We start from the raw sequence: 12,529 nt of genomic DNA on the forward strand, positions 1-12,529 counted from the left end.
TCCCTCTGTTTACCTTTAGGTACATATTTGTGCACTCCAGGGGAAAAAAATAATCACAAAGTATAGACTGAATGAGCTGTTTGCTTTATCATGAATTCCACAGGCAAGATCTAAGCATCTGATCATCCTTGCTCGTTTTTCTCCCCATACAATAGGATTTTTCTTCATTAGACATCTACATTCTTGCAACTAAAGAAATAATTAACAACTGGCTCAAGAAGAAAACATCACAGCCTTGAGAAACAAGCAAAGGGCATGGAAACTAAATAACTTTAACACTGACAGGTACAACTTCCATTTCATTTGCTGGCTTAACATGCAGAGCAACAGGCAATGCCATACAGTATTTTTACCTCAACGATACTGAACCTACCAACACTTTTCCTTCCAAGAGGCAAGAAAGAGATGAAGCTGGGACCTGGAGAGCATGTGTTTCCTGCCCTGCCACAACCCAGCTGTAAGCACAGAATTTATTCCACCACTCCTCTGTGAACTCTTCTCTTGCTGATTACTACCAAAAGAGAGTCATTCAGGAAAGGGTGAGGTTTCTATTGGTTTGGGTTGGTTCATTCTTGAATTTTACTCTTCAGAACTACCTGCATGAAAAACACTCCCTCTAAACATAACCATACCTTAAAATGATCCTGTATGATGGTGATTACAAAATAGCACCTACTTTGCAAAACATGGGTTTCTTTTATGATGCTGTTCATAATCATACAATTATTGTCTGGCATTCCTTTTCTCCAGTTCTATATCTGAGGACCCAAATCAAAAACGTCCTGTTTTGATTCCAAAAAGTTTGATATACTGAGGATATAGTATTTGGAGAGTGGTTTTCTCTATTTTTAGAATTTTTAATTATTCCTTAATCTCTAACAGTAAATCCTCTTCAAACAACACACTATACAGTGGGCCCAAGTCGTCTTTGTTAACATTGTCTGGCTAACTTGGCCTACAGCATAATGTAAGAATAGCAGGCACAACTACATAAATAATACAGATAAATGGGAGGTGAAAGTGAGCTGGCTGGTTTAGCTCATTTCAACAATACAAAATGTGTGGCTCTGTAGTTATATCAAAAGGAGTTATTTTCATCCCGAATCACCATGAAAAGATATCAGAATTTCCCATGAGACAGAAATTCAGTATTTTGCTCATCCCAGCTTTAGTCTCACTTGAAATAATAAAGCGATCTTTACATACTTCACTTCCTTGCTGAACTATACATCATACTCCCCTGGAAAAAAAAAAAAAAAAAAAAAGGGGGGTTCAAGATCTGGAATTCACGATCCCTTCAAACAAAAGTACCTTACAAATACTTTCAATAATACATATGGCACTCTGTTAAGCTTTCTTAATTAGTGAATGGAAATAGCCAATAAGTAGAAGTAATAATTCTAAATTATGTTCTGAGTTTCGAGATAAATACCCTAAAAATCAAGTGGAGTATGTAATTACTGTATGGAACTACGCTAGGTCTATTTTTTCCAACTACACCAATTATATTTGCTGTTAGCTTTCAGTCCTACATTGGGTGAATTCCTTCAGGGGTTGTCAGATACAGATAAAGGAAAATGTGGTGTCAAAGTCAAAAGTGATTTAACTCAGAACTGTGAGACTTAGAGACTCATTTCTTATTAATATTCTGCAGACCCTGTTCCTATGACATAAACAACACTGTTTTTTAAGGTTAGAAATGGCATTCTTGTCTTTGGAGAGCTGTAATGAATTGCCTACAGGAATGCAAATATGTAGAATTTAGCAACACATTGAAGCAAACAAATAATAAAAAAAACCCTTATTTTATCATTGATGCTTAGCTTGGTTGAATAATAACACACTTACTGCACTAATAAAACTGTACAGATTCAGACTGCACTAGGTCTCATTGAAGTAATTTGATGTTTGTAATTGACTTCTGTAAGGTGAAGCCTCACACGCAAGCCTTGAATTCACTGGTACTTTTGACGACTTAGAGGCAAAAAACATTAACATGAAACAAAGTTGTCCTTCATCATTCAAAAACCCATAAACAATCCAATCAAGGCCAGCTGATGGTTATCATTGTACAAGCAAGCACTCCACTCAACACATTCCATTGCTTGAGGTTGCCTCCTAAATAATTATTATTCCAAAAAGCAGCCATGATGTGAAGAATTATTATAAAAATCAAACAGCTATTTGGAATATTTGTCATTTGTCTCAGTCTTTCCATGAAATAATGGACTGTCATGTTAGTAATTACTTCTTCCTTCTATTTTTTCCAATTATAACTTCTGTTAAGGTTGGCATTGATCAGTAGGGTTTAAAAAATTGCAAACAAAAATCAACTTTAAAAATTAGTTCCTTTAGTGTGATAAAATCTCATAGTTATTACTTTATTTTTAAAAGGAACCTACCATTATAAATCCAAGTATGAATTAGCATTATGTATTTGCAGGAATTACAATTTAAAGAAGATATGGAAGAAGAATGAAAAAAGGAATACAATTTTACACAAGAGGCGATGTTTCTGTCTGAAAAAGAAAATTACAAAGTAAGGTAGAGAGAGCATAGGGGATTATCTAGCTCAAATGTCATGGAAAAATCTATGTATCGTTTTTGAGGAAACATAAAAAAATCCTGCCGTGTTTGTATGGTCTCAAAAGTTGCTGGAAACCTGATCTATTTTCCCTACTATCCATACTAGCGACAATAAGTAGATTTTTACATAAACTTCTGGCACCTGCATTCTTAAGGGACAGTTCCGTACAGACCTTCTGTAAGACAAATCAGAACTTTTTGTCCAAAGACTGTAGTTTCATACAGAAATTTAAAACTTTTCCTAAAGATACTTTTTAGGTAAACAAATTAGAGGAATAAAATAGCAGTACATGCAAATTGTTCAGTGACTGCTATAATGAGTAGTAAAGATACCCCTGCTTAAAAGAAAGAAAAAAAAATTTCAGTATAGAAAATTTAAGTATAGAAAAGGATACATTACTTGAAAAGAGAAAGATCCCAAATCTCTATAGGACCTTGAAATAATTTAGCAATTTTAGAAAATGATTTAGGTAAAGGTCTCTTCATACTACTAAGAAAACAGTGACTATTCAGAGGCATTTTTAGGCAGTATAACAGTCAATTATCTAGCAAAGAGATTTTTCTATCATATTTCATACTGAGATTATCAACAGTTTCACAAAGCTCTCTTTTCTCATTGCTTGTGGGCAGCTATATCCATGAAAATAGATTAACTCTTGAAAAAAAAAATAATCTGGGAGTAAAACTGAGATTTTCTTAAGACTACATCTCATATATCTTCCATGGCAGTGAATCTTCTAATCTCAAAAGTGTCAGTTCACCTGTCTCATCCATAGGATCACCAGATTTGGTGTATTTTCTCCCTGCAATGTGTATATTCAGTACTTCCTAATCAAAAAGTAACACATCAATGCAGCACATCAGATGCTAAGAGGCAGTTTAATAAAAAAAACATATTCACAAAAGGAGACAATAGACCATTTAAGTCTTATTTCCTAGTATCAAACTGTGGTTGTGTCATTTCACCTAAATTTAAAAATGGCAATACTTCTATTGAGTTTTATAGACTTACAAAAAATAATTACATGGATTTCAAATGTGCTAAAGATTGACTTAGGCAAATCACATACCTTAGAAACTCACAAAGTTTCCAGTTCCTTATGAATTAAGAACAGTCTCCTCTCACATCTACAGTCTGTCCATAAAACTATCCTCTCCATAGCAGTTGATATTATAGAGAAATGTGCAAGAAACTCTATATATGAAAAAAATACACCATATTCTGTCCTATTAAAATCTCATTTAACTTTCTGTATTTCATTATCAGGCTAAACCTGAAGACTAGGATTATATCTCCTCTTAAAATTGTTGTCTTTATCAATAAACTGAATACTGTCTTTCCAGAAAACTATCCAGTTCTGAAAGAACTTTGAGATTTTGAATCCCATTTTCAGACATGTTCTTGGGAACAAGTTTCACAATTTAGCTAAACATGAATAAAAGCTGGCTAATAGTTTTGAATAGATCTTCACATTTATTTTAGTAATGAGAGTTGAAAACAGAAGTTTTGATGACAGAAAACAAACTGCATTTGCAGTTAGTGTTGGCTTGTATGATAGTTAAAGAACTTTTATGCAATGTGGAGTATTAAACAGAATGTTAAATAGTGTTACTTTAGGCCCTTAAATTATCAGCTATATCCCTTCCATAACCAGAGTTAATCAGGCAACTCAAGTTTCAACTTGACACTGAGAAGAAAAAAAAATATTTCATTATTGTATATATGTAGTATACTACATATATATTCATCGAATAATATATATTACTGTGATAGGGCCATTTCAATCTGAAATATTTACTGTGGATTTTGTATTGTTCCATAATGATATAAAATATTAACTCTCAGATGAAGACAATTATTAGACATTTTTACTTCAGTGACAGACAAGATGATTCACCTGTCAAAGGACACTCTTCGCCTCACGCAATTAGGATATTTCTTTTGAGTGCTGCCGACAGCTTCCTGTCTCCTGGCAGCAGTCACTATAAACCAAAGGCAGACTTCCTGTCTTCGGTCAGTCTTTTATAATGCATAAATTGCAAAAATTCTTTGAAATGTACTTTTGATAAAACTTCAAAGTAGCTACCCTATGCCTAGGGATAGACAGAAAGCTTAAATAAAAGCAGTCTATTTCTGTAAGGACATTTTTCTGTAGTGATAAAGGGATGTGCAATGAACATTTTCCTGGGTTTCTTGGCACTTATCATTTCATTGAAATATTCATAGGAGGAAAGAAAATAATGATTAGGCCCACAATATGTTATTTTATGACATCTCATTTTTTCCAGGAATACTTCCAATTTTCAGACTCAAATTCTAATATGTCTTTGCTGTAACATGTTTTTTTCAGAAGAAAAATAAATATATTTTTAGCAATTGCTAGACTGTAAAAACCTCATAGTAGTAATACCACCATCTCAAATTAAAAATATTCCTATTCCAAAGCTTATGCATGATTTGAGAATAATGGACTTCAAAAAATCCCAAATCTCAATATATTAAACTAAGGAGTAGTTCAAGTTCCTTGAGCAGAAAACCTAAGAGACAAAAATATATAGAAGAATCGGTGGTTACTGGAAAACACAGCACAAAACAGAAAGCTATCCCAACACATAGGGAAAGTAAGAAACAATAAGAGAAAACTAGGACTGCAAGAAGGTGTCAAATAATCTAAAAGATCACAAACAGAAAGATCAAGAATAAAGATATGATTAAGCATGAGCTTAAAGAGGTGGCACAGACACTGAATAAAATCAGCAAAGCAAGCACAAAATCAGTTATAACTGTAAAGGGATATAAAGTAACAAGAAAATATTTTATGAATACACTAGAAGAAAATAACAGAAGAAAATTAAGATCTGCTGCTTAAATATCAATTAAAAATAACACAAAAAGAACATGTTCTAAAAACTGATACTTCACAGTTTTTCAGAGAGAAGACAACTTCACGGAGACTTTGAACGTTATTCCAAAATTATTTTGGCTGCTTTTTAAGGATTCTCATGAGAAACACAGTGGATCTTTGAGAACCTTTTTAAGTATGTCACTACTGTTTAATCTATTCCACTTCTCTCTGTAGATGATTAATAGGTATCTTGAAAAATGTATCAGAGGATAAGGAAGATTAAAGAACATCTAATATTTTACCTTATCTTTTCCTAGAATGGAAAATACAGAAATTAATAAAGAAACACTAGTTAGTCTATTTTCAGTAAATGAAAAGATGATGGCTGAAATTATTAAACATTTTATTAGTACCTAGAAAATAAGATGATGGCATAGATTTCTCAAGAACAAAAATGCCAAACCAGTTGTTTTCTTCTCTATCTAAACATACAGCCAAGTTAACAGGATACATCTTTACAAAGATTTTTATGCCTTCCACACACAAACATCTCATAAATTAAGAAAACACTGTCTAAATAAACAAGCAAACAATAAACAAAGGGAAAAATATCTTAAAGAAATGCAGATAAACTTATATGCCATTACATTGTCAGGACTCTGCTGGTGGTTTCCGATAGAGATCTACTCTGGAGTCTGTCCTACTCAGTTGCCCTTGAACAAAAGAGTAATTTTGTGAGAAAATGGAAAATACATTCACAAAAAATATAGACAATAACAGTCCAAGAAAAATGGTGAATATTTTAAAAGAGAGGATACAGATTCAGAATCATTGTGACAAACAAGGAAAAATATTAACAAAAAGCAGGAGGAAAATCTACATGAAAACCATATGACTGTATTTCAAAAGGAAAAAAAAAAGTACAAAGGGGAAATAATTTGCTACGCAGAAACATAGAATCTTTTTCAGGAAAAGATCTGGAGGGATTGTGGATGACAAAGATACAAACCTGCCACAGTAATTCTGTTATATTTTACTGGCATGCCATGTACAAGAGGTACAAGAAAACTATGCCTCTCAATTTAGTTTTAATGAATCTTCAATGTTGTTCAGCATTATGGTTTAAATGATAAGAGACACCCTGCTTGAAAGAAAACACCAAAGGACTGTGGTTTGTTTTATTCAGAAAAAAAAAAAAAACAACTAAAAAATATATAGATAAGAGGGAAATATCTTCTAGTACTTAAAAACTATTTTTTTTAAAAAAAGTACTATGATTAATTATTCACTGTAAAAACATTTCAGGAAGTAATATTTAAATTTTATATGAAGAAAAATTACTTATCTTTAAGCTCAGCTAAACTTAATTAGGCTTCTGTAATATCCTTTGCCAGAGGTGTCCAGTACAAATAATAAAAATGTGTTTCGTGATGAAATTGCCAACTGCTCTTAAATGCACTTCTCTTAATTTTACACATTGACAAGATCTGCTATTCATTATCATGTTTTTCAGGACATGAAGCCTAAAACCAGATTTTACCTAGAGGTGCTTAGGAAGCCCACTAGTACAATTTATGGCTTGTCTTGTTAGTTCCTACTGATGATTTACAATGTGTTAAATCTGATAAGGTTTTTTTCGAAGTCCATGCAATCAAGCTACTTTCAAGACTGAAACATTAAAACCACCTTTAACCTGGAACTGATATATTTTCCACAGCCCTGAGCAATGATTGGGGAAAAAAAATATTTTAAAAGAGCAATTTAGATTAAACATTATTTAGCTGATTGTAAAATTGATAACTGTGGAAGAGAATGGTCTATACTATCAACATCTATGTTGATTGCTATGCAGCAGTTAAACATTTCAATAAATCAATAATTCAATCTGCCTGGAGAACACTGTAAGTGACAGGCCTGCTCAGGAAATAATTTGAAAAAGAATGTTTAGTGAAATCCCTTAAATTTTAGAAAATTTTCATATAATACACCTGGAAACATTCAGAGATGTCAATATCAAGGATTTTTCAATTGTTAAAGAGAATTTCTTAGCAAATAAAGACTCTGTATTAGAGAAAAAAAATAAAATAAAATAAGATTTTTGAAAGTATTTCATTGAGTTTTTTTTATTCATGGGTATTATTTTTTAAAAAAAAAAATAATTCAAAACTCAAATGGGGTTGTAAGAAACACCTGGCAATTCACGTCATTCTTAACTGAAAACATAACAAAACAAAAGAACCCAAAACACTCAGCAAACTTTGAGGATGAAAAATAACTTCTGTTTCTGTAGTAGAGCATCCATCAATGTGAAGAATGAGTTCTTCCACCAGCTGTTCTTCACCCTCTTGCTATGAAATGCAAATGCCTGTAAGGGATATATTAATGCTAGGTGGAAGAAACCCACCCTTTTGGGACATGTCCCCAGTATTCTATAGGTTGTCCTCATTTCCAACACTTCTTCTCTATGCAATTTTCTCCTCTGTATATTCAGGTTTTGCCTGTGTGTTTCCCTGTCTTGGTTTTGGCTGGGAGAGGGTTAATTTTCTTCCTAGTAGCTGGTATAGCGCTGTGTTTCAGACTTAGAATAATGCTGATAATACACTGAAATTTTTAGTTGTTGCTTAGCAGTCAACGATGTCCAAGTATCCCATGCTCTGCCAACAAGGAGCTGAACAAGAAGCTGGGAGGGGGCACAGTCAGGATAGTTGACCCGAATTTGCCAAAGGGATATTCCATATCATATGATGTCATGCTCAGTATATAAACTGGGGAAGCTGGTCAGGTGGGGATGATCGCTGCTTGGGAATGGGCTGGGTATTGGTTGTGGGTGGTGAGCAGTTGCATTGTGAATCACTTGGTTTGTATACTCTATTATTATCATTATCATTATATCATTATCATTATCATTATCATTATCATTATCATTATTATTTTCTCTTCCTCTACTGTCTTTATCTCGATCCACGAGGTTTTTTTACAGTTCTCTCCCCCATCCTACTGGAGAGGCAGAGGATGAGTGAGCAGCTGTGTGGTGCTTGGTTAAGCTGACTGAGGTTAAACCATGACACTCCCAAAAATTACTTGGGAGTGGGAAGAGCTCCAGAGACTTCTATGGAGAAGATGACAAGATATCTAGACTGTTGCTGTGTGCAAGTCTCTATGCATGCCCACTCCATCCTTGCAAACTCAGCTACTCATGATATTCCATTAGGAAAGCAAGAGTCCCTTGTCTGGTATTCTTTATTTACCAGTTCAATCTTTATTTATTTATGTGATCACTGGTTTTCCCCCTCCTCATAAACAACAATAGGATTTTTCCCTCAGAAAAGCCCTTGAAGCACCCCTGAAGGCATCACTCTTGAACTTTCCAGTCTATCCAAATTCATCCAATTTTGCTCCCTTGGCCTCAGAAGAACTGTTATCTCTTAGGATGACAAGAAAACCTCAAGAGGATACCTACAGTAAGACTGTTTTGGTGGGGTTTTTTTTTAAATATATGTTAAGGGAAAAAAAGTTATCCACATGTTTATCTTACTGAAAGCATGATTTTTACAAATATGGTTTTCAAAATAAAATTTTCACTTTATGATGTCATTTTGCTTTAAATCAATCATTGTTTATATTTGTTAGGACCTTATTTAATCATAATTAGTTCCTTCAATAAATGTAACAGAATGAGAACAACTTTGTATTTTTTTTTACTTTATCTGTGAAAAAACTTAGAAAGCCATGCATCTTTGCTAAAATAGCTGGTTGAGAAATGTTATGGCAATATAACAAAGTAATATTACTGAATTTATTCATTCGAATGAATAATAAAGATATTCAAAGTAAATATCTTTAAGCTGTCAAAACTGCTGGTTTGTCAATCACAGAGAAGATGAGGTCTATTACTACTTAAGAATTTGTGTTCTACCCATATGTAATATTCACAACCAAAGCTAAGTCTTCCCAGTGTTGGTAACTGTATGTATAGGAGAAGAAAAAAGGACATAGCCATTAAAAAAAAAAAAAAAATATATATATCTTCTAGGATATAGGGATTGATTAGGTTCTTACCATTTCCTTCAGGTATATCCTTATAATTCTCTTACCAACACTATCTTTCTCCAGTACATATATTTTTGTTGACTGCAATGGACATTAAACTGGTGTCAGCCAATAAGTAATTAATCTTAAATAAACTGTGGTTGGGTCACTGTAATGAGATTGCCTGTCTGCTGACATGATTAAGGTTTTAAGGAAACAGGCAACTCAACATGAGGAAAAAAACTGACAAAAATCACTATTCATATAGAGTATCATACAACCTGACAAGTGCAAGATATTTTCAGTTTCTTGCCAAGCTTTATTACATTCCTAAACCTGATACTCTGAGTAACTGAAAACTCCATGTATCAACTAACAATAGATTTTTATAAGAATACCCCAAAAAGTAACAAACATTACAGTACTGGAAAAATATATTCTTCTCTAACACTCTGCTATTATCTTCTTGAATATTTAATGTTAAGTAGAAACTACTGAACCTAAGAGCCTTAAGCAAGCATTACCAATCACAAGTTACCGTATAATCTTAAATTTATTAATATTTTTATTTTTTCCTGAATTCTATGCTAAATTGCTTCCAAAGATGAAAGTACCCATGTAATTGAATTTTGCTTTTAAGATGACCCAGTGAGGAAGCTTTAATTATATTAAGTGACTATAGCTCATATTTGTTATTGTTGAACTTCATTGTGAGATTTGTATGCCAGACTTTAAGCAACAGTGCTTTGCCATGCAGTTTTTCAGGTTCAATTTTGATATATCCTGGGGTGAGGTAGAGGCATAAAATGTCCGCTAAAATATTACTTGTAAGGGAAGTAAACATATATTTAACATTTTTTTTTCCCTTCCTGAATGGTTAGGCAGCTTTAAATTGCATTCCCCTTGTTCTGTCCCAACAAATGGGATGAGGGATGAGTGAACTCTGAACGCGACATGCACCCTGGCTCAACAGATGAGACCAGGTGTGAGTTAACTCTGGGTTAATTCTGTGTGGTTATGTGAAGAGAATGACAGACAATCATCCCCAGGGTCCAGTTCAATTGTGAGCTTTACTAAAAGCACATGTTGGAATACCAGTTACAGTGAATAGTGACTTGGCAAAAGTATTTTATGATATCACAGAACTTATCAACACATTAACAGCAGAAGTCCTATTACGAATGATATATTGGCAACTATTAGTAGCTATAATACAAAACTTAACAAGAATCCAACAGCAGAGCTTAAGATAATGTTCTTATATGTTCAAAAGGAAAAGAGAAAGAGAGTGGTAGAGAGGGAAGGAAAACTAAGGTATAAGAGAGAGAAAGAAAGTAATATATCACAGAAGAAGAGACAAAGAAATAGGGATATAGGAAAAAAAAGGGGAGAAGGAAAGAGCAGAGAGAAAGGAAGAACGAAAAGGGTGAGCGAGAGGGATCCAGTCACTCTTGCAGCTCTACAACGTGGATGACAGGACTTGTATGATGATGGCCTTGGTGCTCCATGGCAAGGATGCTGGGGTTTGCAGTTCAGGAGCGCGGCGTCCTCCGATGTCTGGCTCAGTTCCTGAGGCAAGGCTGGTGGGATGAAGGTCCTGAGGATGGATTCCCTTCCCATGCTGTTTTTGGTGAGCTTTTTTATAGCTCTCTGAGTAGAGAAAAGTCTGGGGGGGGAAAGGGGTGATTGTGCAAGATCGACAATTCTGGACAAGTCCTGGCCATGTTAATGGTTCTTGGTTTTTCCCTTTTGTGTGTCAAGCTGGACATATCAGAAGATGTTGCTATGTGGCCTCCAGCGCATCCTCCACCTCCGGTATTGGTCAACTGGCCTGGTCTGTGGCTCGTTAGCTTGTCGTTGATATGTAAATTGCAGTTTCCCCTATACTGAATGTGTCATCTCCTGTGGCTGGATGAACTAGTTTCACCACAATGTTTCCAGACATGATCCTTATCAGTACACAACACTCCTTGAACAAAATTTTATCTCTGCAAAATCTAGTTTTCATGGATGATTGATAGATGAACTATTGTTCCACCTTTCAGCACATTTTCAGCATTCCTTTCACTGTTCTTTTAAAAAAAGAAAATCACAGTTTTAACTGGAAAACCTACTAGATAGAGGACTTCCACTTTGGTCATATATTAAGCATCTAATTTTCAACATAATTGACAAAAACGGAAGGAAACTTATTGCTGCATGCAGTGTTATCTGGACCATTTGTCAGACAATGGTCAACTATCACAGAGTCATGCAGGCTGAACACGACCTCCGGAGATCACCTAGTTCAACTTCCATCTCATTGACAGTTCAGCTGAGCTTTGATTACTTCCATGGATGGAGATTCCTTAAAAATTCAGGGCAACTGCTGCCTGTGTTTCACCAGGTTCACAGTGAATGGTTTTTCTTGCTCTGCTGCCTGGAGCACATCTTCCCTCTTCATCAACATTAATGTCTACAGGGTTGTTTATTTCACATATTCTCATTCCTCTCTCCCAGCTGCTGTTGCACAGCGGTTTTTACCTTTCCTTAAATACGTTATCAGAGAGATGTCACTAGTATCATTGATTGGCTCAGCTTTGGCCAGTGGTGGGTCCATCTTTGAGTTGGCTAGAACAGGCTCTGTACACCACTGGGGCAGATCCTGTTGTTTTCCCAAAGAAGCCACACCTGTACCCCCTCCTACCAAAACTTTGCCATGTAAACCATACATTCCACCCCTCAGCTCTGTGAATCATGTATTTAAGAATTATCATTACAACACACATTCATCATACAATATACAGTCTTCGCAAACTTCACTTAAATCAACAAAAGAGTTCCCTATACCAAAATCTAAACATCATCACACCAGTGACAAAGGTGAACAATTCACACAAATTTACACAACAAAAAATTCCCCACATAAATCTTGTTCTTTAGCAATATTCAGTCCATGTTTTGCCCATTACCTCTCTCATCTACTGTCTTTATCTTGAATTCCTCATCCCCCATGTTGGGCACCACACAGGCTTGTGATCGGTTGACCTTGACTGGCTGTCAGGTGCCCACCAAGATGCTCTTTCAAT

At 34.7% G+C, this 12,529-nt stretch overlaps 1 long non-coding RNA gene across 2 annotated transcripts; it reads left to right on the forward strand.

Annotated features, from left to right (window-relative positions):
- The first annotated feature begins 321 nt into the window (after nt 1–321).
- On the forward strand, nt 322–7,498 carry LOC139827009 (uncharacterized). Of its 2 annotated transcripts, XR_011737186.1 has the most exons (4): nt 322–539; nt 2,444–2,539; nt 5,512–5,625; nt 6,946–7,498. It is a non-coding gene; the product is annotated as an uncharacterized lncRNA (long non-coding RNA). The 2 variants fall into 2 exon arrangements; XR_011737185.1 differs by lacking the exon at nt 6,946–7,498 and having other exon boundaries at nt 5,512–6,645.
- Nucleotides 7,499–12,529: the final 5,031 nt, after the last annotated feature.

The sequence above is a fragment of the Patagioenas fasciata genome, chromosome 1 (genome assembly GCF_037038585.1).
Source record: "Patagioenas fasciata isolate bPatFas1 chromosome 1, bPatFas1.hap1, whole genome shotgun sequence".
Lineage (NCBI taxonomy): Eukaryota > Metazoa > Chordata > Aves > Columbiformes > Columbidae > Patagioenas > Patagioenas fasciata.